General features: G+C 44.7%; 2 long non-coding RNA genes across 3 annotated transcripts; one reads left to right on the forward strand and one right to left on the reverse strand.

Moving 5' to 3' along the window:
- Positions 1-545: 545 nt before the first annotated feature.
- On the reverse strand, positions 546-11,769 carry LOC309355015. Its single transcript, XR_014162404.1, has 4 exons — positions 10,253-11,769; positions 5,930-6,053; positions 3,025-3,223; positions 546-833 (listed from the first exon to the last, which is right to left on the reverse strand). It is a non-coding gene; the product is annotated as an uncharacterized lncRNA (long non-coding RNA).
- Positions 11,770-13,003: 1,234 nt separating this feature from the next.
- On the forward strand, positions 13,004-19,601 carry LOC309354409. Of its 2 annotated transcripts, none has more exons than XR_014162269.1 (4): positions 13,004-13,120; positions 13,248-13,693; positions 16,502-16,657; positions 19,524-19,601. It is a non-coding gene; the product is annotated as an uncharacterized lncRNA (long non-coding RNA). The 2 variants fall into 2 exon arrangements; XR_014162270.1 differs by lacking the exons at positions 16,502-16,657; positions 19,524-19,601 and adding exons at positions 14,231-14,346; positions 14,655-15,260.
- The last annotated feature ends 5,627 nt before the right edge of the window (positions 19,602-25,228 follow it).

Genomic DNA, 25,228 nt, shown 5'->3' on the forward strand with positions numbered 1-25,228 from the left:
TCCACCAACAGCATACAAATCAATATGGCTAACCTGATTCAAAAACACCCACCCACCCTACTCACACATGAAAACAAAGTTCACCACAGCCAATCACAAGCAAGCAACCACACCCTAGGCAAACCCCAACCTCTCTCACCACCAAAGGAACATAAGCAAATAGTAAAAAGAACCCGCACAAGCAATGCTGACACAAAACCCCACACATACATTAAGTAAAATAGAAACATTGCCACCCCTACACCCCATGGACCCCCACCTCTTTTCCCCTTTTCTTTCTAATGTAACACTAATGTCTCAACAAATGAAACTGATCTGTAGAAACTGTAACTTGAAAAAATAGACATTGCATATACTTTTGTAAACCAAGAAATCTTTAATGAAAAATACGTTAAAAAAATACAGTACAGAAATAATTTCAGAAACTGGGAACAAGTAATTGTTCCATACATTTTCTACTTTTTTCCACTCCTTGCTTAGAAGTTTGCAGAAGTGTTTGTATGAGGAATTATACGAAAGGGGAGGAAAGCATAGAAAACTTCACAGTATATGAAACTGATCTTTATTGAGTCTTCTCTCTTTGCAGAAAATAGAGGAAGGGTCATAGCTCAGTGAGAGGGCATCTGCTTTGCATTGCAGAAGGTCCCACATTCAGCCCCCGACATCTCCTGCTGCAACCCTGCAGAGATGCTGCCAGTCAGTGTAGACCATACTGAGCTCAATGGCCCGATGGGCTTGACTCAGGACAAGGCAGCTTCTCGTGTTCCTAAGAGTCAGAACATGAAGCCACCAAGCCATGTCTTGTCTTCTCTGTCATGCAGCTGGAGAAAGGCCTGAAAATACCCAACAGTATATGTTAGGTTGTGGGTGAACATATCAGACGACACAGCGATTCTTCAAACAGCTCTTGTTTATTCACAGGCCAGAACAGAACAGAACTGAAGGGTTCAGCCAGCCTGCTTATATAGAGCTCCACTACAACATTACTGTAACAACTTTCTAAAACTATCCAATCACTGAACGTCACTTTTGATCCTTCATTTGCATAACTATCTACAGTATCCCCCTGCTGGCCCAGGGTGAGAACTTCAGTACATAACAGTATATTTAGTAAGAATAGCTCTAAGAATAGCAGAGAAAAAGATCTAGGACATTGCAGGATAGAAAGCCAGAAGTAGGTAGAACTTAACATTTTTTAAACAACAACAACTTTTTATTGGGTTTTATAAACAGGGATAATAGGAATAGTAAATAATGCAAATAAACAGAACTTTGATGTCATTTGCACATCAAAAATAGCACAATAAATTTGCAGTAATATCTACAAAATATGGTTCATTATTAGTGGTCAATGGGCAAGTTGTTGGTTTATACAGTGGTTTAAATGAAAATGAAAACAAGGGGAAACAGGATAGGGGAGAACTTAACATTAAGTTCCTGCTTCTGTGGAAGGTTTTAGTAAATTGGGGGGGGGGCAGTAGTATAGAGTTGAGGTTGGATAGATGCCGTAAAACTGTTGTTGGGTTGGTTCACTTGTTTAAAAAAGGACAAAACAATTTTAAGAAGACATTTAGACTTTTGAGATGCAAGGATAGTGCAACAATTTCCTACCATCCACTCCTATGTACCACTTAAGCATCTGCCAAGTACCGAGTGAACACCATATGTTGGCCTCTGTTACAGCCATTGTTCATCTTACCTGCATATTATGAGCCTCTTGATCTACTGCAGATCAGTTAAAATGACATTTCAAAATGAGAAGCCTTAGAAGTAGGTTAAAAAAAACCTTCATAACTCAAAAAAGTTTTGCCTAGTGTAAGAGCCAACATTCACAGAGCACTCTGCTTTGCCAGGACCCCACACACATTGCTAGATTTCATGCATGCTGTTCTGAGAAATTGGGGGACTGGGATTAATCCTCTCATAACATCTTTGTGGGTGTCTGACAAGCTGTTCCTCTCTTCCCCAAATGGAATGTTCTTTGTCTACTGCATTTATCAGATGGGTTATAAATCCTACAAGAACATGAAAGGAACCAAAACTGAGATAAATACTTTAGATCAGCAAGCCAGAAGATGGGGGAACCAGTAAATTCTTGATCTGATGCACATATTGCAGGTTAAGGGAGCTTATTTTCTTTCCCTGAAAACAGAAATGATAGGATCTCTTCTGGTCCTAGAACTTAGAACATTCTAAAAGGCGAAAATGAAAAAGGTGTTTATGCTGGAACAGGCCTGGCCATAGCAAGCCCCACTGCACCATGGACAGGAGACTGTCCATAATGCCCATTTAACTGCTTTCCCAGTCCATTCCACCCATCATATCAACCTCCACAGAAACCAATACAGAGCATATGATATGTCTGTGATATAGCAGTAATTAATTTTTAAAGGTTGTCTGAAAAATAAATGTTTTATACACAAAATATTGTCCAGTAGCACCTTAGAGACCAACTAAGTATGTTCTGGGTATAAGCTTTTCTTCAGATACTTAGTTGGTCTCTAAGGTGCTACTGGACATTTTATTTATTTATTTTGACTGCATCAGACCAATATGGCTACTTACCTGAATCTAGAATGTTTTATACATGTTTGTGTAGGAAGGAAACAAATGGCCCTCTCTTGGAAGGGAATTCAGGAGCACTGGGTTGCCACAACTGTGAACACGCTATACATCTGAAGCAGTTTCAAAACACGTTCTTTTCCTCCAAGAACTCTGGACATGGTAGTTTGCCCCTCACAGAGTTAAATTTCCCAGCAACCGTTAACAAACTGCAGTGCCCAGAATGCTTTGAGGAGAAAAAGATTGCTCTGAATATGGCAGATGCTAATTTAGCCTTCCGTATAGGATCTGATCTGGAGGAGACCTATATCAAGGCCTCTAGTGCCTGGGTGGGGATATGGGAGATCACCAGGACTTATCATGTTTGGATGAAAATATATTGATTGGTGTTTCCCCAAAACACAAGTATCTTTTTCGGGATTGAACCACTAATGCCGAATTAATTTCAAAATTATTACTTACCTGCCTTCCCGCTATGTCTAATTCTCCCCACGTTTGTCAGTGCTACAGGGTCTGTATGTTCCACAACAATAATATTCCTGAATGCAGGCAGGTAGATGACAACTTTTCATGGAGCTCAGGATAAAGATAATTCCTCCAAGCTTCTAGTGTGGTCCCTTGAGTAACTTTGAATAGCTTCTCTCCACATGAAATAGGTCACCTGCAACATTGGGTGAAAGATTACTGCATTGCAGGGGGTGGACTAGATGACCCTTGTAGTCCCTTCCAAGTCTACAATTCTATAAAATAAGAAACCAGGAACCACTGGTGACTTGAACTCTTTCAAAGAATTTTCTAACTGATGTCATAATGCTGAGCTATGAGCTGCAGGATGACATCATGATACAGAGTTAGCTAGGTCATAAATGCCTCCAAAGCATGTTATCTTACTGAAGTGATAACTAGATGTGACAGAAGCAGACCTGTGTGAGTGTGTTCAGGCTTGCCACAAAGCCTCTCCCAGCCACCAACCTACACAAACATGCAAGCCATTTCAGTTGAGGTATGAAAGTCAAACTTCATTTGCTACATATTCCAGTTGGGATTTTTGAACAACCGTATTCCTTCATATGAACCTGTCCAAGCTCCCAATCTTGGGGGGAAGCCTCTCTCTGCCCCACCACTGCCACGGGCACATTAGATGGGGACATGGGGAGGGCCTTCTTGGTGGCGGCTCCCAGTTAACTTTGGAACTTCCTCCCTAGAGAGGCTGGACTGGCTCCCTCCTTGTTGCCCATCCACCAGCAGGTGAAGACTTCTATTCCTACAGGCTCTTGGGAACTGTTTTAAGGAAAGTGCTTTTAATAGTGGTGCTGTTTTCTACTAGATTTTATATATCTGTTCTAATTTTGTCTTAATTCTGTTTAATTCCTTTTTAACTATTATCACACACACACACACACACACACACACAGAGAGAGAGAGAGAGAGAGAGAGAGAGAGAGAGAGCTTTCTGTGTTTTTACACATTTGTTTTCATTTTTGTGAGCTACTCTGAGCTCCAGTTCTGGGGAAAAGGAGGGATATAAATATAAATAGTTTTAATTAAATTTATTTCTGTACATTTGTTTAGCTTCAGTTGCTCATAATCCCATGCTTCTTTCAAAATTTGGACAAATGTGTGCAATGAAGTTGCACTGCCTTTCTAAATGAATTCAGGAATTGTCTCAAGAGCTTTGTGGGTTTACTTCTACCACCTCAGAGATCTGTTTTAAGCTCGTTTATCTTTGCTATCTGTTAATAACAGACTTCTGCAAAGCTAAAAAGATTATTAATATTAGATGATCAACACCAAGCCTCATACTGGAAGCTCCAGAATGGAATCAATCCCAGTAGAGCTTGCATTTGGTGTCACAGGTAAAAACCCTACTTGTCAAGGATCCGCCAGGAGTGCATTTTAAGGCTCCTGATTTCTCCTTTGCAACTGCGTGCTCACCTGCTCTGCACCTGACAATGCATATGACGTCAGGTGTAGGGCAGGCAGGCGTGTGTGGTTGGGGAGAGACCTCATGGGCCAAATTAGAGCCCAGCAGAGCATAATTCGGGCCGTGGACCAGAGGTTGCCCACTGGTGTCTTATAATCATGAACTAAAAAACAGCTGTATATATAAGAGAACCCATGTGCTGAATTTTCAGCAGGTCCTAGCAGAAAGACTGTGTGGGTTTGCAAGGCCTATGTACATTTTCAAAAGCAGGAGGAGGGTGGATGACCACAGCACGTGCCAGAGATGATAAAATGCTAGGTTTATAAACTGAGATGAAAGCTTGGATTTGGCAGCCTTGAAAACAACTGTAGATTCCCTCCCCCCCCCCCTGCATAATTTACGTCTGTTCTGTTCTAACATCTGGTGCACTTATTTAAAACTCTACTTCTCCACATTTTAAATAGATGGGTTGGTTTGTTGGATAAAGAATGGGAATTGGGATTTACTAACATTAGGCAATGGATCAACATCAATACAATCAAATCATAGCTGGTGCACATTTAACTTGTACAATTGCAGCTTCACACGCTCAGCGGCTGGACAGCTGATACCACACAAGTGAAACGTGTGCAAGGTGGGCTCTCAGACTTGCTTACTGGGCTGTGGGATCCTCCCGCAAGATGTCATGGGAGCCTGCCAGAGCCTGTTAAACAAGGCCTACTCAGCACGCAGACTTTGGAAAGGTAGGGGTGGTGGCATGGAGGTGATTTAAGGGGTTTTCTTACTATACACAGGGACGCGGGTGGCGCTGTGGGTAAAACCTCAGCGCCTAGGACTTGCCGATCGCATGGTCGGCGGTTCAAATCCCCGTGGCAGGGTGAGCTCCCGTCGTTCGGTCCCAGCTCCTGCCCACCTAGCAGTTCGAAAGCACCCTTAAGTGCAAGTAGATAAATAGGTACCGCTTTATAGCGGGAAGGTAAACGGCGTTTCCGTGTGCTGCTCTGGTGCTGGTTCGCCAGAGCAGCTTCGTCACGCTGGCCACGTGACCCGGAAGTGTCTGCAGACAGCGCTGGCTCCCGGCCTCTAGAGTGAGATGAGCGCACAACCCTAGAGTCTGGCAAGACTGGCCTGTACGGGCAGGGGTACCTTTACCTTTACCTTACTATACACACAATTTCCTGGAACATAGCCCCCCATGCAAGCTGTGAGCTGACTGTAGTGGTGGAATTGTCAAATGTAGGCAGGAAAGTAAAGCCATTCCCAGCTCAAGATGGACAATATGCATTTTAAACATTTTCCCCTGGCCTTTCCATTCTAGCCATAGATAACACAAGATTGTTGCAAGACAACGGATTGACTTCGCCCCTGGAGAAACACTCCATTTTCTCTTGACACAGATGGATGCCAGCAACAACAACGAAATCTATACTGCAACACACTTACTATCAAAGAGACTTTCTGGTTCATTCTGAAGCCATTTTTTGTTCTTTCTTCAAGCTGACTATAGGATACAATGGTGAAATCTTGAATTTTAGTGTACCTGTGATTGGGCAGTAGAAGGTCCATTCTGAAACGCAAGAGAGAAACATAGGAGGTTTTCATGATCTTTCTTTCTTTAGGTTTTGTTTGTTTGGAAGCATAATAAATAATAATTACTGAGCCAATGCACATTCCCTAATGGGAACAATTCCTGCTGAAATAAATGAGTTGGGAATGATGGGCAGCTGTTGTTTACGCTTATTCCAAAATGTTTCCCTGCCTTTTCCCAAGTCATCAAGATCTCCACACTTTGAATCAATCCCATCCTCTTGAGGATCAATGGGCATGGAAGATCCCTGCCTGATAGATGTGCATACATTAGCCAAGAGGAACAGAGCAGTTCCGTGAGAAGGCAGTGGGCAGACAAATTGTGCAACAGAATATCATGAATCCTGCTGATCTGCAGGACATTATTATTTAGGGTAAAGGATGGGTAAAATTACAAGTAATCAACCTGGCCCTTTAGCAACAACTAATGCTCAATATCGTCAAAGGAAAAGCAACCATGTAGAATCACATTATGTCTGATTTTGATGTATTTGAAAACTTGCTCAATTCTTTCTTAACTTTAGCTAAAGTGAATAAACACATTTGCCTACTGTTGCTTTTAGATTATTATCTAGAAGTTTAGTCTAATGCATGACCCAAGCATTAGAGAGATTATGGGATAGGAGAGCACATGGCATGTCAAGGCAGCTACTGGTGGCAAGCATTCTTCCAGTGTTAATTGATGTCAATTAGGGTGTTGTTTCTCTTACAATTAATTTATTAATCATTTTATATCATTCATCAAAAACATGTTTTAAAGCATTTATTATGCTAATGTCAAATATATAAAATGTGCAGACATTTGGGAGCTTTGAAATTCCACTCTGCTGTTTCAGTATAGAGTCCTTGCTAAATTATTTGTTTCTTTAACTAGAATTCTGAAAGAATGTGGATGTTGAGGAAAAAAGAACAAAGAGAGGCAGAGATAGGATAATAAGCTACCTTGTAAAAATCTCACAAATCGTAAAGGAATGTATAAGACACTGTTGCTAAATAAATATTCACAGAAAATTACTTCACACTACATTTGTTGAACAGTTTAATCAAGAAGTGCATTCACTGGATCCAGCAGACAAAGGGATGTGTTTTTAAACATGAGTTGACAAAGAGTTGAGGCATGCATAAGCAATTGGACATGAGAAAAACCAAAGAGAATGTACCTTCCACCCCTAAGCTGTGGGAGGCTTCCTATTTAATTCACTGAGATAAACAGGACATTGAGTGGGAATTTAAAATGAATTGGGGGCACTTGAAACAAAGATGTTCTTAGACTGCCAGCCTCTAACCATCTACAATGTACCAGTGCTTTATTTTCATTTCTGAGAACTTCTCTGGACACGATATTTGATTTGCTAACACCGTTAGTTCAGAATGGGGCAATTCTATTAGTGGCGTTCTGGTTTGTGCCAATATTGCCCCATAAACTTGCAGATCAGTTGGGCTGTTGCTTATTCACCCTGCACTGATTGTACCCTGCACTGCTTTTCTACCTGTGCCAGCAGGTACCGATATATAAGACTAGAAAAGAGAGAGTAGGAACAGGCTGTACCAAATCCATTGCTCTATGTGTGAAGTGCAAAAATGTGTTTTGTATCTGTCACTCTATATATGCAGTGCTTCTGAACCAAAAGCTGCATGGCATCAATGCTCAGGTTTGTTCCAATCGTTTTCCTGTCTGCACAGCAGGTGCGTGTGTGTGAAGAAAATCACTGTGAAAAACAGCAGCCCAGGGTGTCCTTTCTCTGCACTGCTGATTGGACAGAATCCAATGATGATTGTGTGCTGATGAAAGGTGTTCCATCAGCGGAAAGTGGAGGGGGGAATTTATGGTCATTCTGTGGCCCCTCAATGCTGGTAAGGCCAAAGATGATCCTGTTGGGGGAGGACTGGGAAATGGCCTGGATCTCAAGACTCCAAAGCCATTGTGATGCTCCAGGATGCCCAAACTAGGGGGAGATATAGACCGCATTCTGAGCTGGTCTCAATCTCCCTCTTCTTTCTTTCAAACTCTTTGTAAAAACTGTGCTAAGTGGATGGAGGAGTCACTGACTCCTCACTTTTAGGCAGAGAGACTACATTTGGAGATCAACCCCAGCTCCCCTGCCATAGGATTACACCCCAAGAAAACCATTTTCACTGAAAATAGGAGGCAGTCTTAGGCTTCAATTCTATGGTTCCTGGAAGGTCATTGCTGGGGCCATAGTATTCTTTAGATCTCTCCAAGGCGGGTGAGAGAGTTCTCCATCTAGTGTATAAGTTTGGATCTCCTTCGTTGTCTCTGTGTCCTTCCTTCAGCCAGTGTCCCTTCAGCATTGGAGAGGGCAAAAATGAAGTGTTCGGAGAGAGACACTGTGGACCCACAACCATCCCATTTACCCAACACATCCCCAGAAGAGGAGACAAACTGCACTGTAGTTTATTCCCCCCCCCCACTGGACCCAATGCAAGATAAACTCTCCCCCACCATTAAAAAAGAAAACATAACCCTTTCCACCTTTTGCCCCACAGCACCAGTGTGGGCCCAGCAGGTTGTGAGATAAAGCAGTTTGTTCGTTTTTGGTTCTCCCTCCCTTTTTATGATTTGCTTTCAGTTCTGTTCTGTTCATTTCACTTTTAACTGGTATGCCACCTCCCTTCTATATTACTATGCACAAGGTGGTTTACAAGCTGAAGAAACAACAAAATATAAAAAGATCACACAACTGATAACCATCTGATCCAATACTGTACAAAAAAGTCATAATAAAAACCTAACTTTAAAATAAACAATTTATATCAAATAAAGTAATATTCAATGATCCATCAGAATATAATAGTACACATGGTCTGGGAAAGGCTCCTAAGACTGGAGGGAAGGGTGAGGCAGATGGAAGAAAACATTGCCTGATGGCCAGCACAAAATCTGTCTCCCCTCACAAGTGTATTGTATGCAATAGTTGATGCCAGGCTTTAATATGTAAAGTACTGGAGTCCAGGGGCACCATCTCCTATGGGCCAAACCCTCCTCCCCAATGTTCAAATGGGGCAGAGGAGGCCAAGCACCCAGCTGAGCATGGCACAGCTTCCGTGGCTGGTTCTTCTTCTTCCTCCTGCCATGGAGGGCAAGGAGCAGGGAAGTAGCCCCCCGGCCCATGGGGGAGGGGAGGGGAGGGGAGGGGGAGGAGCCACTGGCACCACTGGCCATTGAAGCCACGCTGCCACCACTTTTGGCTCAACCCCAGCTCCTCTGCACATCCTGACATCACACACGTGACAGCCCCCCACCCCAATTGTCCTCAGATGTCGGAGCCTCTGCTGGAAACAGTCTAAGATCCCTACAGTTGCTGAATGGGAATCAGAGCTGTGTGAGCATGCCACAATCACTATGTGTGTGGTAGTATCCTAACATTAAACACAATTTGCTATGGGATAGAAACTTCTCCTCTCCCCACCATAATATATATTTAGAGTATCATGAAAGGTCTCATGGATGTGTACGTACCTTCCACGCTGCTTCTGCAGAGCTGAGGCCAATGTATTAATCTCACAACAACCCCTGTGAGAAATGTTAAGCTGTGAGAGGAGCCTTCCTCAAGGATACTCAGAGTTACATACGTAAGTGAGGACAGGGCATAGCATGGGTTGCCAGGGCCTGGGGCAGGGTAAGTGTTGCACACCCCTGGTAGACTGGGCAATGGTCAGTCCCTTTTGCTGGCCAGCATCTAATCAAGGCAGTCCCTCCCTCCTCCCCCTCCCTCTCGGCTCAGGGATGGGGCACGTGTGGGCATCCCTTCGCCAGCCACCAGGAGGCGGTGGCGGTGCCCCAGCCCTGAAGGCCCAGCCCAGGCATGGCTCCATGCTCAGAAATTTTCACCTGGGGCCATGGCCCCCATGATACGCCACTGAATGATGGGGACCAGAGCTCACCACATCCAAGCCCATCACTCACTGCCCTACCAGTGGCTTTCATATAAGCTTCAGCCAACCACGGGTGCTGTGCCTCTCACTACAGCCAGACATGAGAAAGAGTCACTGTCTCTGCACTAGGAAAAGTTTTGCTTGCTGAGTTTTTTGGAGCTGCAAGCCAGGCTGGTAGTCAGCTGGCAAGAATGCTCTCACGTTTCCCACACGAACACATTTCTGCTTCATCTTTTTGCTTTAAAGCATTCAACTAAGTGCAAACATACCCCGTGGATTTACCTGAAATTAAAGTGTTGTGAATTTCATTTCATTCTCTGAATTAAAATCGGATCCTCAGTATCAGTTACTGCTTTGCTGGGATCTGCTGAATAAATAATTAAAGGCAAAACTTTGGTATACATTACATCAACACCAGCTTTTCCCAGCCTCTGCCCAACCCTGATTACATATTAACCTAACAAAAACGTCTTACTTTTTGGTGAGTCAAATGTCAGATGACAGATACTGTTATTGAATGACTGCACATTTTTGATTGTGAATTATGAAAATAAGAATCAGAATTTGGTTTTAAATGCCTTTAATTCTACTTAACAAAATTAACGCCAGTTTATAGCAAGTACTCTAATTAAATTGTTTTTGTGGACCATGCTAAGATAATACTGCATAATTAAGCACATAATCCATCTAAAGTTAAGGTGCTTTCAAGGCTCAACTTCTATGCACACATTTGAAAGAAAGCTCTACTGTTGCCAGTGAGACTTACCGTACTTCTGAGCATGCATGCAAAAGATTGGGCTAAAAATCTCATTACTATCATTGTGACTGTTAAGCACTAAAATGAGACTTAAAAGAGTTCAGCCTTGGCTGGATTATGTGCAACTGCCTTTAACAGAAGCCTGATGTGCTAGCATTAGCAAGTGAAAATGTGTATCTGTGCTGGGAAAACCTTCACATCCCAATTTGTGCTGCTAAAGTAACAGGAGCCAGCCAGGATATTAAAAAACAATCAAACAGCCAGATAACCCTGCTGGACATTATCTACTTGTGTGGTGTTTAGTTATCACATATAATTACCATTTTTGTTACAATGTATTCTATTGACAAGCTATAGTTAGTTATAAATAAATAATAAATGGCTCCACCTTGATCCTTAACATTACTCAATAAAATGCATGGATGTCTAAAGATGATGAGGAATGGGGAAACAAGGAAGCCTTCGTTATATTGATAATACAGTATTTATTAAGGCTTTCCAGATAATAATAAATGTGGATGTTTGTTCCTGAAGCAGAGTTATCTTTTATGTTGCTAGGATCCCCAAGAAAAATGCAAAACCCACATTAGGGAGCTCTTTTTTATTTCCTGTCAGAAAATGGGGGGGGGGTATTGTTTTGTTTGTTACTATGTAATGCATTTTATGTTTTTATACTGCCTTGTGATCTTCAGATGAAAGGTGTTGTTGTTTAGTGGTTTAGTCGTGTCCGACTCTTCGTGACCCCCTGGACCAGAGCACGCCAGGCACTCCTGTCTTCCACTGCCTCCCAGTTTGCTCAAACTCATGCTGGTAGCTTCGAGAACACTGTCCCACCATCTCGTCCTCTGTTGTCCCCTTCTCCTTGTGCCCTCCATCTTTCCCAACATCAGGTCTTTTCCAGGGAGTCTTCTCTTCTCAGGAGGTGGCCAAAGTCTTGGAGCCTCAGCTTCACGATCTGTCCTTCCAGTGAGCACTCAGGGCTGATTTCCTTCAGAATGGAGAGGTTAGATGACGGGCGGTATATAAATTTAATAACGATGATGATTATCCTGGGAAGCTTTAATGCTGTTTCCCAGGGCTTTTCATCAAGCTGGATGGTGAACAAAACCAAAATTATAAAGGGGAGGGAGAGAGAAAAATATTGGGCAGGTGGTGAAGCCAACGCTTTCAAAGTTCCCGGTGTTCCCAACCCAGCAGCCGAGCTGATTCTCTGTAGCAGCAACGAAGCATCTCATTCCGGCTCCCCGAGCTGTCTCGAGATGAACTTTTGCGGGGTAAAGCCCGGCACATTTCCGGCATATCCCGCGGGGACCCCCCCCCCAGCAGTCTCCTTTTTTAAAACAACAACAACGTCCCCCCCCCCCCGCCTCGAAAGAGACAAGACCAAGCAAAGCAGGAGCCGCCCGCCCCCCCCCCCGGCCCGCTCTGCCTCAGGCTCCCTTCCTGGCTCCCGGCAGCTCCGGCTCGGCGCGCGCGGGGCGGGGCGGCCCGTCCTGGCGGCCGCCCCCCCCTCTCTCTCCCCTCCCGCTCCCATTCATTTGCTCAGCCCCGAGAGGAGCCAGACGCTGCCGCCGCCGCCGCCGCCTCTCTGGCGTCCCGCACGGACGGCGGTGCAGCAGGTGAGTTGCCGCGCTCCGCCGCCCCCGAGGGGGAGACACCAAGCCGGGCTGCGGGGCCCTCGAGCCGAGGAAAAAGAAGGAGCCGCCGCCCCGTCCCGTTTCCCCGGGGGCGCCTGGGCGCGTGGCTGCCCCGCTCCGGGCGCCCCTCCGCGGCAATGGGGCTGAGCCAAAAAGCCCACGAAGCGCCCTGGCCGCCTCGCCGGGAGCAGGAGCCCCCCGGTCCTCGGCCGCCCCATCCGCCCCTCTCTCCCCCTCGGCGCCCGCTCCCGCTTCCTGGGCTGCTGCCTGAGGCGCTCGCCGTCCAACAGTTCTTGTTCATTTCCTTGCAGGCGGGGGGGGGGGGACAGGAAGACCCCGCCGCCTCCGCCGTGACTTTCCCCGGGCGCGCTTCCCCTCCGCTGTTCTTGGCCGAACATCCACCTGTTGCGGCGGAGCCCAGGCGCCCCCCGAGGCTGGCCGGGCCGGTAACGGGGCTGGCCGGTGTCGCCGCTTCCATCCTGCGGACAAAAGGGCTGCCGCCCCCGGTCGAGCCTCCCCCCGCGAAACCAGGAGCAGCTCTCCGGTGCTCGAGGGCTTCGCAGGCCCTTCATCCGTTGGCGCCTCAGCCCCCAGCCCTGCCTGCGCGGCTCCTGCGTCTGGGGCGCGCTCGCGCGGATGGGGCTGCCGCTCCCCGCTTGCAAATGGTGCCCGTGAGGCCACATCAGAGACGCCCCCGGGACCCAGATGCTGCCTTCTTCCCCGCCATGTGATTAAGCCTCGCACTACTTTGTGGCAGTGGCATAGCGTGGGGGGTGCAGGGGGGGCCGGCCGCACAGGGCGCAACATCTGAGGGTTAGGGGGCGCAAATTACTTGCCTTGCCCCGGGTGCTGACAACCCACGCTACGCCACTGCTTTGTGGAGCTGATTTGGAGCCCTGACTAGATCACTGGTGCAAATGGAAGGGCATGGAAAACAGTTTCCTAGTTCACACTGGCTGCCAGGACATAGTTGATGTAATAACTTATGACACCACAGTGACATCACAGTCGTGTCCATAGCAGCCACAGGTGTGGGGAAACAGGATTGTGAGTAATCCAGCAATCCTAACTCTGGCTGGGGAGCAGCTGCATCTGAAGCCCTGCAGGTGAGGGGGGCAGGTGTGGGGTGGTTTGTTTTTGCTGCCCTAGCTGTAGGTTTGTGCAGCTGAGAGAGCAGAGGACCAGGGCCTTTGGGGATCCGCAGGACTTTGAATCCAAAGTCAAGACTTTGAATCCGGCACAGCAGTGGCCAAGCCCTCCTGGCAGGAGGGGGCTGGTGGCGGGGTCAGCTGTCTTGTCTTCATCACCTCGGGCAGCACAGATCTGGAGGTGAGGATTGCACTATAAGCCTAAGTTTTGAACCATATTAGTTTAGTTTGATGTATAGAGCTGTGTTTTAACCTATAAGAGAGCTTATTGTTCGCTTCTAGCATGATTTAGGACATTGCTTCCCCAGGTGGGCTGTACTGCTCCCTGTGGGGCAGTGGGATTACTTAGGGGGCGCTGAGAAGCAGGGGGGCACTGAAGGTGATAAGGACTATCAGACTTTGGAAAGTTGACAAAACTGGATCTGACTTTGAAAAGTTAGTCTCAGTGGCTCAAATTGATCAGTTTTGCTGAATTAAGTAAACAAAATAGTTTTATTTGGGTTTTGAGTGAAGGTGAAATTAATGGTTACTATTTTGAATTTTATTGTGTTAATGTCTTCCTTAATGGGTCATGCAAACTGCTATTTTGAATAATGCTTTTTATAAGGTAGGGTAGTGGACCCTGGGGATGAGTTTATGGAACCAAAGTGGCAGTGATCTGTAAAAGATTTAGGAGATATGAGATGGGAAAAGCTTTTTATCATATATTTTATTTCAGATGTATTGAAGCATTCTAGACATGGAATGGAAATCTGATACAGACCATGCTGGAATAGACTATGTTATGGGATGTCCCTATGCTAAGGGACAACAGTGGCCAAGCCCACCTGGCAGGTATTCATGCAGAGGCTGGGTAGCATTTTGTAGTCTAAAAGAAAGCAAAATAATACATTTGGCACCAGTTTGGCTGCAGGAGTTCTCGGAAGAAGGCATACAAGGTGCCACCCAACCGTCTTAGGGACTCCACTCCGAATTTGTGTAAGGTTTACTCCTTAGCCCTGTCTTCTCCTGAAGATATCCCACAAGGCACGTATATATTGCCCAATATATCCATATTTCAACATAGTTGATACAAACTGGTATACTTATTTAGCTGGAGTATTGTGTACGCACATGTGCCCCCCCTCTCTTTTCTTGATTAGGCAAAACTTGTTGCTCAGTGAGACACAGGCCTTTGTCTAGCCAACTTTCCATCCAGTCCTGGCTTTCACGTGTTGCAGCTCTCTGGGGAAAGGGCATTTGTCTTCCCAGAGATGCAAGATCTTGTTGGAAACGGGCGCCACTTCTCCACTGGCTGCAGAGCGAGGGAGGCACCTGCAGGGGCTCTGCATCTTGTGCCGCCTGAGGCAGCTGCTTCACCCCACCTCATGGACAGGCTGGCTGGGCCTATGATCCCAGGAGAAAGTCATGCAGTACTGAGAAGCTTTCCTAGTTAACTATTAGAGAATCAGGGAGAACATGTGGTTGGCATCAAATAAACCTTTCTTTATGTGTTGGTAGAGGTTGTCTTGTTGAAAGGAGAATGTTTACAGAAAGAATTTCCAGGCATAGCACTGACATGCGAAGAATCTGAGAATGCTGAACAATTGCAACCATAGAGCATTAAGCTTCCTATCTTGTTTGGGCTAAAATCTGGGAAATATATATTCTAAACTGAATTTATTAAATGTATAGGGAGGGGGAGGTCAAAGGAAGTGCTGTCTTATTGTTTTCTGTCTTGTTTGTGCGTAGATTATGAAGTACAACTACTGTCCTGAATTCCAGAAATAGCATCACAGATTGTTAAAATACGAAAACCTTAAATCACTCGTTTAACTTTTAGTCACTTTATAGCAAACCTTAAATCACTTGAAACAACTGAGTGCTGTGTTTCTGCCTAAACTTTCTCTGAGATAAAAGATGGCTATAGTGTGAGTTAAAGTGAGATGTTTAAAAGTGTGTGTTGGGGGGAGGTTTCCTGAAAATGGTTCATGTTGCTTTTTTTGTATAATTGTTGGTTAAGAGAGTTAGCCATTACTATCTTTCAGTGAAAAGTTTGAACTCATTCATGTGTTAGCAATCCCAAAATTTGTTACCCCAAAATGGAAATGGATAGTGAAAAAGTACATAATAAGGTGAACAGAAATAAAGGTGGAATGTAAATATTCACATGTATTGTGAAAAGGTATGCAAATCGATACTCAATTGTTCTACAACTATTTGTATCACAGCTGTCCTATACTTGTTGCAAAGTGTGTTCTAGGTCTTATAAGCCAACATGGCATCCCCTCCCCCAGATGTTGCTAGGCTGCATCTCCTGCGTCTCTGATATTGGCTATGTCGGCTGGGGGGGTGATGGGAGCTGTGCCCTCCAGGTGCTGTTGGTGGGGGCTGCCCCTCTGTGAGAATGTCTCATATTCTAGTTCCAAGCTTCAAGGGAGTAGTGTCTGCCATTTTGTAGCACAAAGTCATCATGCACTCACAAGTCGGTCGCCCCCTTGAACTGGCAGACTTGGGAATACTGAGGTCTGCAGAAGTACAAAGAAAGTGCTTTGGGGGGGGGCGGGGAGGTTGGGAAGCAGGAGGTGGGAGCTTGAGTGCCGCAAAGTGAATGGGGAATAGTTCCTTTTGAGATTATTATTTTTTTGTAGTAAGGTAATAACGACAGCAACAACAAATGTGAATGTTCCTTAAGCAGGGTTACTTTTAGGTTCCTAGGAGAAGAAGTGTAAGAGCTCAGGAGACATATTTTGAAATGTGTGTTTCCACTTTCTCCCTGACTCTGCCGCACTACAGTTCCGCCTTGTGACCTTAGATGTGCACAACCTGAGACCTGATCATCTAACTTGTGTTCTCCCTGTGTGGGGTTTATATACTGGTGGATATGCGCTGTGAGTGGCTTTTGAATTACATCATACTCCATATTCTGTTGTTCCAGTGTGGGTGGAATAGAAGGGGATGATGAGGCAGATGTTTTTTATTTATTTTCCTCTTACATTATGCTCAATAGGAGGGAAATTGCTTCCACCATCCCAGACCTGATGGGTGTGTCCATGGAATGAAGAAGTTTAGGATTTGGCATAGCCATGCCGAACCCCAAACTCATTTCCTCCTCCTCCTCCTGCTGTAATTTTACCAGCGGTGGAGTTTTCTGCTGGTGTTTCAGGTGAGTTTCACTGGCCTTGGTGTCATCCTGGTGGCATAATGCCATTTCTGCTTGTGGAGTGGGGCTGAATACATGGCAGCTGAAATGTCAAAGGAGTTTGCAAAAGAGTGTGTTAAGTTTTGAACTGTGTGGTTTCTATATGCAAAGCTGCACTTCCGCCTGGGAGATTTCTGCAATGCAAGCTTAGCCACACTGTTCATGGGAGATCATGGGAAATCTGGAGCGGGAGAAGCTTTTATTACAAATTCAAGAAAAGACACCCACTCTCAGTTTCAGATTGTCCATTATGTTGGGGAAACATTTCAGACTTAGTGCAAGTAATGTTTCTTTTTGTATCATGTAAAAACTGTGAAATGACCTTGATTCCCATGCCACATTCTGACATTTCAGGTCAGTTCATGAAAATACCCCCCTAAATACCAATGTTCTTATCTGTATGAACAAAACTTACTTTTTGTCTTCAGAAAAACCTTCATAATTTTGATAACTTTTACCCACACATTTCACAGCTTGGCATGGCAGCATTAATCCTATAACACTGCCTTTTCCATCACATTAATAAAGAACAATAAGTTTCCTGAACAATTTTTTAAATGACTTATTTGCGTATTTACACACTTGTGAGTTTAGATTCCGGTCTGAACTGGTAAGGCTGAACATGTTGCATTAGCACCAAAGGGGTCTTTTTTGGTTCAGCAGCTGTGGATATATTTGTCCAGGTGTGACAGAATTCTTTGGAAGTTGGACGTACTCAGCGAAGCAATTAAAAGGTAGGTGGGTGGGTGTGAAATCAAGGATAAAGAGCTCTCATACCTAATTGAGATGATCAACCAAATACTGGTGTGTTCTTTCCTTTTGTCCTTAATGGAAGGTCAGCTTCAAAGATGCAGGCACTGAGAAAATGTTAAGAGTGTGGAATCTACTAATTTAAAACCTTTCAGCAATCGGGAAATGGTAATCAAATACAACAAAGCATTGTCACTGTGAAGTCCATAATGGTTTCTGTGACGGGGGTGGGGTATCATAAGCTGTAATGGCAGGAATGAATCTTGCTTTGCTTTCAAATTATATCTGTTTTGAATTCTCAGGTTGGCACATCCCTGGAGGATATGCAGCCACCCTGATTCAGATAGAATTGGAAACCACACTTTGTGGAGGTATCCAGACAGGGGCAGTGCATCCTGTTTCACCACTTGAGGGGAAGCAGAAAATGCTGCCTTACCCTGCCGTCCCCCCACCTGCTCCTACTGCAGCCTACTCTGCCCCTGCTGTGCACCCTGCTGCATTTGCCCCTGGCAGAGAAGCACCACCACCACTGGAGCCCATCTTACCTCAGATAGACACGATCCTGCCCAAAATTGGCTCCAATGCTCTACTGATGGTGGAGGTGTTGGGGCAGGTGGGACACCCACAGGTATGCAGCCTCACCTTGCTTAATGTATCCAGAACACTGTTCCATTTGTGCTGGATTACTTGTGGTTTTTGCATTCTGAGGATATGGACAAGCTGCTTGCAGGATTAGAGCTAACCACCTGTTCGCTTGACCCTTGTCCACCTGGGCTTCTTAGAACTAGCTGAAGGGGATTGACTGGGTCGGTCATTGCCTAGGGGGAGATACCACTTGCCTTAAAGGAGGTAAAGGTGTGCCCCTTCCTTAAGAGGACTTCCCTGGCCCCAGAATAATATTCTCCAGTGACAAATATCCTGTGGCAGAAAGTGTTCAGGAAGCCCAACTTCAGGCTTGTTCAAAAGAAGCTGATTATCTGCACCCATTTCAGTCTGGTTTCAGGCCCCATCATGACGCTGAAACTGCCTTGGTTAATGACATTTGTTGGGAAGCAGGTGGGGAGTGTGTGACCCTGTTCATTACCCCTGTCCTTTCTGCTGCTTTTGTTATTGTCAGTGGTATTTTTCTGGAGTGGCTCTGGGAAGTGGGAGTTGTAAAATAGATGCCTCTTTAGGAATAAGGAATTACAGAAGTTGTTGGGGGCAGTCAGGCTCTCAGAGCCACTCAGGAAAGATTCACTGTTCTGTTAAGCCCTGAGGTTTAAGAACGCCCTGCAGGAGCTTCTGGAGAAAATTGAAATTTCCTACCATGAATTTCTGTTCTGAGTCTCCTATCAGGGTGTTCCACCCACCTCTTCTTCTTAAGCCACCAGGACATAAGTTGCTGCTAATAATCAAATTTATTCTGCCAGCACCACACGTCAGGGAAACTGATAGGAATGCCTGCAGTTAATTATCTTCTTTTGCCTCGTTACTTAATGTTTCTTAATTAATTGTTAATGTTAGAATTATTCAGAATAGTGCATAGGTTTTGTTTTTAGTTTGAGGTCAAGGTCAGGCCAGTCTGGGAATTAAGGTGTCCCTTTCTCTTGGAAACACAGAGGTCATGGGTAGGCAAACTAAGGCCCGGGGGCCAGATCCGGCCCAATAGCCTTCTAAATCTGGCCTGTGGATGGTCCAGGAATCAGTGTGTTTTTACATGAGTAAAATGTGTCCTTTTATTTAAAATGCACCTCTGTGTTATTTGTGGGGCATATGAATTTGAGCTTGTGCATTAAGCGGCCATTTCTTCTTCTGAGTGTTCCCAAAATCAGATTTCTGCTCGTGAATGTGAATTCACTGGTTCATACCTAGTGTCAGTATAGTAACTTGTATTAAAATGCGCTTGATCGTCCCTTGCATTCAAGACTGCTTGCCAGCGGAGGCCAGGTAACTCCTGGCGAGAAAGAGTCAAGGGTTAACATGTCCCTGCCTCCCAGAGGTGTGCAGTCTCGTTGCCAAGGCCCTTAAGGCACACTGGACCCAAGCTGAGGCGTTTCTCCGATAACAAAATCCGATTTTGTTTGTTCGTATTCCCAAGGAGGGAGCATTTCATCTGAGGAATGTCCTGACATCATAACAGCAAGGGTTGGGTCACCTGTTGTGGCAAAGGAATTGGAAGTCAGAATACAGTTATGTCTTAAATGAAAACCAGCTACAGCTTGGGTCATCTTACATAGCAATTTTGGTTCCCTTAAAACAGTGCTGCTTTCAAGGTATGTGAAATAAACGTGGAGATTGCCTATCCCAGGGGTAGGCAACCTAAGGCCTGGGGACCAGATGCGGCCCAATCGCCTTCTAAATCCGGCCCATGGACGGTCCAAGAATCAGTGTGTTTTTACATGAGTAGAATGTGTCCTTTTATTTAAAATGCATCTCTAGGTTATTTGTGGGGTATCAGAATCTGTTAATTCCCCCCCCCCAAAAAAATAGTCCCGCCCACCATATGGTCTGAGGGATGGTGGACCGGCCCATAGCTGAAAAAGGTTGCTGACCCCTGCCCTAAACCATGTGAGGCAGGGTACCTGACGGGCTGCTTGCTCCTGACCAGTTAATTTAATATCTTCCTTTTGTGCTCTCACATTCAGAGATAGCCTCTCTTTTGGGACCCCCCCCCTCCACATTTGTTCAGCTGGTGCCAACTGTTTTGTTCCCTGGAACATTAATTGGCTGTTGTTGTGATTGACTAGTTAAACCCTGATGCTGTTTTAATCTGCTGTTTTTGTTGCACCTCTCAGTATTAGACTATTGTGTAGCATATTGCTTTTAAGTAATGTTTTGTAAGCTGCCTTTAAGAACTGTGGCTGAAAGACGGAGTCACATAAATAACATAATCTGCACACCTCACCCCACTCCTAAATCTCAGCCCTTGTATTTGTTTGAAACAGCACAGCTTTGAAGCAGCAGAAGAGATGGAAAATAAGTTTCTTCTGAAAATGTGGTCAGATGACAGAAAAAGTGAACTTTGAGTAGAATTGTTCTAATTTTTTTGTTCTGAGCTGCTTAAAGTGTCCTATCCAGAATATTGTCATAGTAGCTGCAAGAGTTAAAGGCGTACACCTTCATTCTTCTAATATTATGACCCATTTTAGCCTCTCAGCCACTGTTCCCTACAGAACAAAGAAGAATTGTTTAGGGCTTTTGTTAGAAATACTCAGCCCTTGCTGGAGTTGTCAAAGTTTTCTTTTGGTAATGAATGACCCTGAATTGCATGCTGTAATTAAATCTGTATGTAGCCTAGTGGGGAAAACTGGCTGAAATGCTCATTTGCTGCAACCACAGTCTTTTCACATAGATGTTATGTTGGTAGAAAGAGGCACCTAAAACCCTTTTTTGCCGGGGGTGGGGAGGAGGTTTTTTTGACTGATAAACACTTTCTGCTGACTTTGCACAATGTTTAAAGTACCCAAAATGGATGTTAGTTGTGAGAGGCCAAACCAGTACACTACCCAAGAGGGTGGGCAGATAAAGGACGTCGGAGGGCGAATTTCAGGCAGTGATGCATCTTACTCCCAACTGCGTAGGATTTGCAGCTTTACAGGATCTTTTTAATTTTTTCTTATGTTGATGCCAGCCAACATAAGAAAGTTAAAGTTAAAAGCGTGTCACATTTATTAACAATACCATCATCACCATCAATGCACAGGGTTCTTTTATGACATCATAATAAACAAGGTCTCTTCTCCCAAGAAGCTATGTGTGACGCTGGCAGACTGATGTGTTGGTCTGCCAGCCAAATGTCAGGTCTGCTTCCAAATTTCTATAAAGCAGAAATGGAAAAGTGGTGTTACCTTAAAGGGGTGGGAGGAAAGTTCTGAAACTCCTCTTACCTGTTGCCCTTGCAGCAGAGGTTCTTCTCATCTCGAAGCCTTCTTGAAGGAAAAACAATTTAAACAAATTTGGAGAGGGAAGCAGAAGTAGATAGTGGGTTCAGTGTATCTCGTCTTATGCACAATAAAGGTTGGAAGGCCACCTGTCATTGATCCTTTAGTTGAGATTCCTGCATTGCAGGGGGTTGGAGTAGATGACCCCCAGGGGTCCCTTCCAACTCTGCACTGACATGATTCTGGAAAATCACAACTTGCCTCTTCAAGAGTAACTTAACAGCCAGCCTGATTCTGACATGCATATTTATTTAATTTATTTATTTTGCTGTTGTTTTTCCTGTGAAGCGTCTCGAGGCAATTTCACAATACAGTGGTACCTCGGGTTAAGTACATAATTCGTTCCAGAGGTCCGTTCTGAACCTGAATCTGTTCTTAACCTGAAGCACCACTTTAGCTAATGGGGCCTCCTGCTGCCGCCGTGCTGCCGGAGCCCGATTTCTGTTCTCATCCTGAAGCAAAGTTCTTAACCTGAAGCACTATTTCTGGGTTAACAGAGTCTGTAACCTGAAGCGTATGTTACCCGAGGTACCACTGTATAGTAAAAACATGTATAAAATAACAGCTATATAAAAGCAGTTAAAGCAAATATATGAAAACAATTTCAGATCCAGTACTGATACTGACTTGCAAATCTCCCTGGCTAGTCTGGCCATGAAGGAGAGTTCTGGACAACAATGGGTGGCTGCGAGTCCATAGTCCAGGGGAGCCTCCGATGAAGCACTTCTTTGTCTCCTGTGAAAAACAAAGTTGTTTTAAAGCAGTCACAAATAGTAGTAGCGATCCTGCTGCAACATGGTCTTTTCTTTTTTGTAAAGGGAACATTTATTGATAGATACTATGTAAATGTAAATGTGACAAGGTGATTAAAAATAATGCGCAAATTGCTGGAAAAAACTGCATTTCTCTGGATCGCATCAAAGTTAAACACACCGATTATCTCAGCGCAAATGTTATTTGGTGTTCACTTCTGATTACAACAGCCTTCTGAAGAAATGACAAGACAATTACAGGGCTTGAGTTATTTTTCAGCGTCAGCAGAAAAGCAAAGGTGTTATAACATGAAGCCTGCCCTTTGGGCACAGCTAGCACAGAAGTAGGTGTGTCTTGTAAGCTCTGTTTTAGCAGTGTATTTTAAAGGAAATCGCAATCTGACATTAAGGCAAAATAGCATACATTTCAAAACCTCATTTTCTTTGCTAGAGGTACTGGCTCTAATTATAGATGATCCCTATAGCCCAATAACCATATAACCCTATTAACTTGGAAATAAGCTCTGTGGCATTCAATGAAACTCCATCCCGTGGAGGTGTGCATAGGATTATAGCTTTAGTTTGCCCTCCTCAGCAGAGACACACATTACTAGTCACATCAAATGAGCATGCAGCCAGCTTGTAGCCTTGATTAGCATGTTCATGCAAATACAGCTCCCATTAGCCACACGAGGAATTATTGCTGGATCATGGTGATTGTATTTTTAAACAGAGAGAGCTAGTATTTTTAGGATGCCAGCCTCAAATTATTCCTGGCATTATTTGGTTCTATAACCAAATCACTGTTATTACTTGTTTGCATATGGTCGCACTGTTGGCACTCTGTGATCAACTATCACTATGGTACTTCTCCCTGGAGACCAGGGATGGAGAACCTGTCTTCCTCCAGATGTCGCCAGACTCCCCTCCCCTCAGCCCCAGCCAGCATGGCCAGCAGTCAGAGAAGATGGGAGTTGGAGTGCAGTGACACCTGGAGGGCCACATGTTCTCCATCTCTGTTCTCCACTGTGGGGCAAATGGTATAATATGCTTGTTTAGCTGCATGTAATGTTAACTCAGTGACTGCTTCTTCACTCTAAAGAGGCAGTTTCTATGGTAAAGCTGGAAGGAAGAGCACTTAGAACTACAGATCTAAATATAAATAAAGATCTAAAAGTGTTTGAGATACATGCTCTTTTGAGGTGGAGGAGAAATGGTGGGAAAGTTACAAATTGCCACCTCCCAAGGTTGCTTTAGAACTGGGAAGTGACTAATCTGTTAATGTTCAACACAAACCAGAGTTTCTCTTGCACCTTCTTCTTTCCAAAGACATGTGCTATCCGTGTGAGGTAGGATATTGTCTTTGGCAGAAGATTTTAGAATGGCAGGTCTGCCGCTTTATTACGGTAGGCAATGAGCGTTATCCTCCTTTTTAGAGTCACTTTCACTTTGGCAAAACAGCCATGTGTTTTTATTCCGTCTGAATACGCAGTACAGTGGTACCTTGGTTCTCAAATGCCTTGGTACTCAAACAACTTGGAATCCAAACACAGCAAACCTGGAAGTAAGTGTTCCGGTTTGCAAACTTTTTTTGGAAGCCGAATGTGCTCCGTTTTTAGTGTTACACTTCCGTTTTGAGTGTTACACTGAGGTTTGTCTGTTCTTGCTATTTATTTTGCATTTTTGTTTTGCGGCTTTTTTGTGACTCTGTGGAACCCAGTTTAGCTACTGATTGATTGATTGATTGTGTGACTGCAGGACATTGTTTATTGCTTTCATTTTATGGATCAATGGTTTCGTTAGCTAGTAAAATTCATGTTAAATTGCTGTTTTAGGGGTTGCTTTTAAAAGTCCAGAACGGATTAATCCATTTTGCATTACTTTCTATGGGAAAGTGCCCCTTGGTTTTGGAACGCTTTGGTTTTGGAACGGACTTCTGGAACAGATTGTTTGAGAACCAAGGTACCACTGTAGCCCAGATGGACTCAGGCTTGAGGAGACTGAGGTTTTGATTAAACCTGGTGAAGTGTAAAACAGCACAGGTGGCTTTTTGCTGGCAGGGTGTTGCAGAGGGATTAATCTATGAAAGTGTTTGCTATGGTTACCAGGTGAGAAGAAGAGTTTTGCTTAGAGGAAACACCAAGCCTTCATCACAGAGAACTTTTGACACAACAAGCTAGGTTGTGCTAGCCATTTCCCCACCACCCAGCCCTCCTTGCCTGCTTGTAAGAGAAGTCTGGGACCCACAGCTTGTAAATCAAGGCCAAAAGAGTAAGATGCACTGCATCCTTTGAGAAAAAAACTATGAGTTGTTTTGAATCTCTGTGTTGGAAAGTGCCTTGGCAGTCAGGGTTTCCAGTGTGTTTATCCAAGGCATACACCCAGAAAAGCACCTGTGTTGTAAGTCATACATTATATGACATGTGAATCAAGGCACATTCCTTCGGTGCTGATGCCACTCGCTGTTTCCCATTTGCTGTTCCCATGGCCGTGCTGCCTCCCGTGGGTCTCCAGCTTGCATTTCGGAAGGAGGAAACTGACTGGAGTATAGGTGGGTAGCTGAGGCAAACATAAGTGCACCGGGGGAAAGGTGGTGGGCAGAGAACCGTGGAGCATGGAGGGCTCTAAACTCAGTGCTTGGCACCCAGGCGGACTGTCTTTCTCCCAAGCAAACAGAAAGGGAAGGGATAGTATCAGAAAAACCAGTATTGCTGACAAAAGAGATAGATCAGCATTGTTGACATGTGAATCCCATACACTGCCACCTTTGGCGTAATTCACCGCATAATCATCACACACGCCTTTTTTGGAAAGAAAAATCGTCATTAAAAATGTGACAATTATGCGGTGAATTATGGTACATCCTACAGCATTGGCCATTGGCCAAATAGGCAAGCAAGCTGTGATCCACTTCCTAGGCCTAGGTGAAGCTGAAAAGGGTTCGCCCAGGCCCAGGAAAAACCCCTTGCCTCCAGCACAACTGCTGGATCCAGGGGAGGCATTGTCAGTGTCCCATAACAGAGCCCAATCTGGCTGTAAGCATCATTACACAACAGATGAAACATGTACACATGGTTTTGCAATTTTTCTTCTCTTCTTTCTTTATGCTT

The sequence above is a fragment of the Podarcis melisellensis genome (assembly GCF_964234715.1).
Source record: "Podarcis melisellensis genome assembly, chromosome: 13".
NCBI classification, from domain to species: domain Eukaryota; kingdom Metazoa; phylum Chordata; class Lepidosauria; order Squamata; family Lacertidae; genus Podarcis; species Podarcis melisellensis.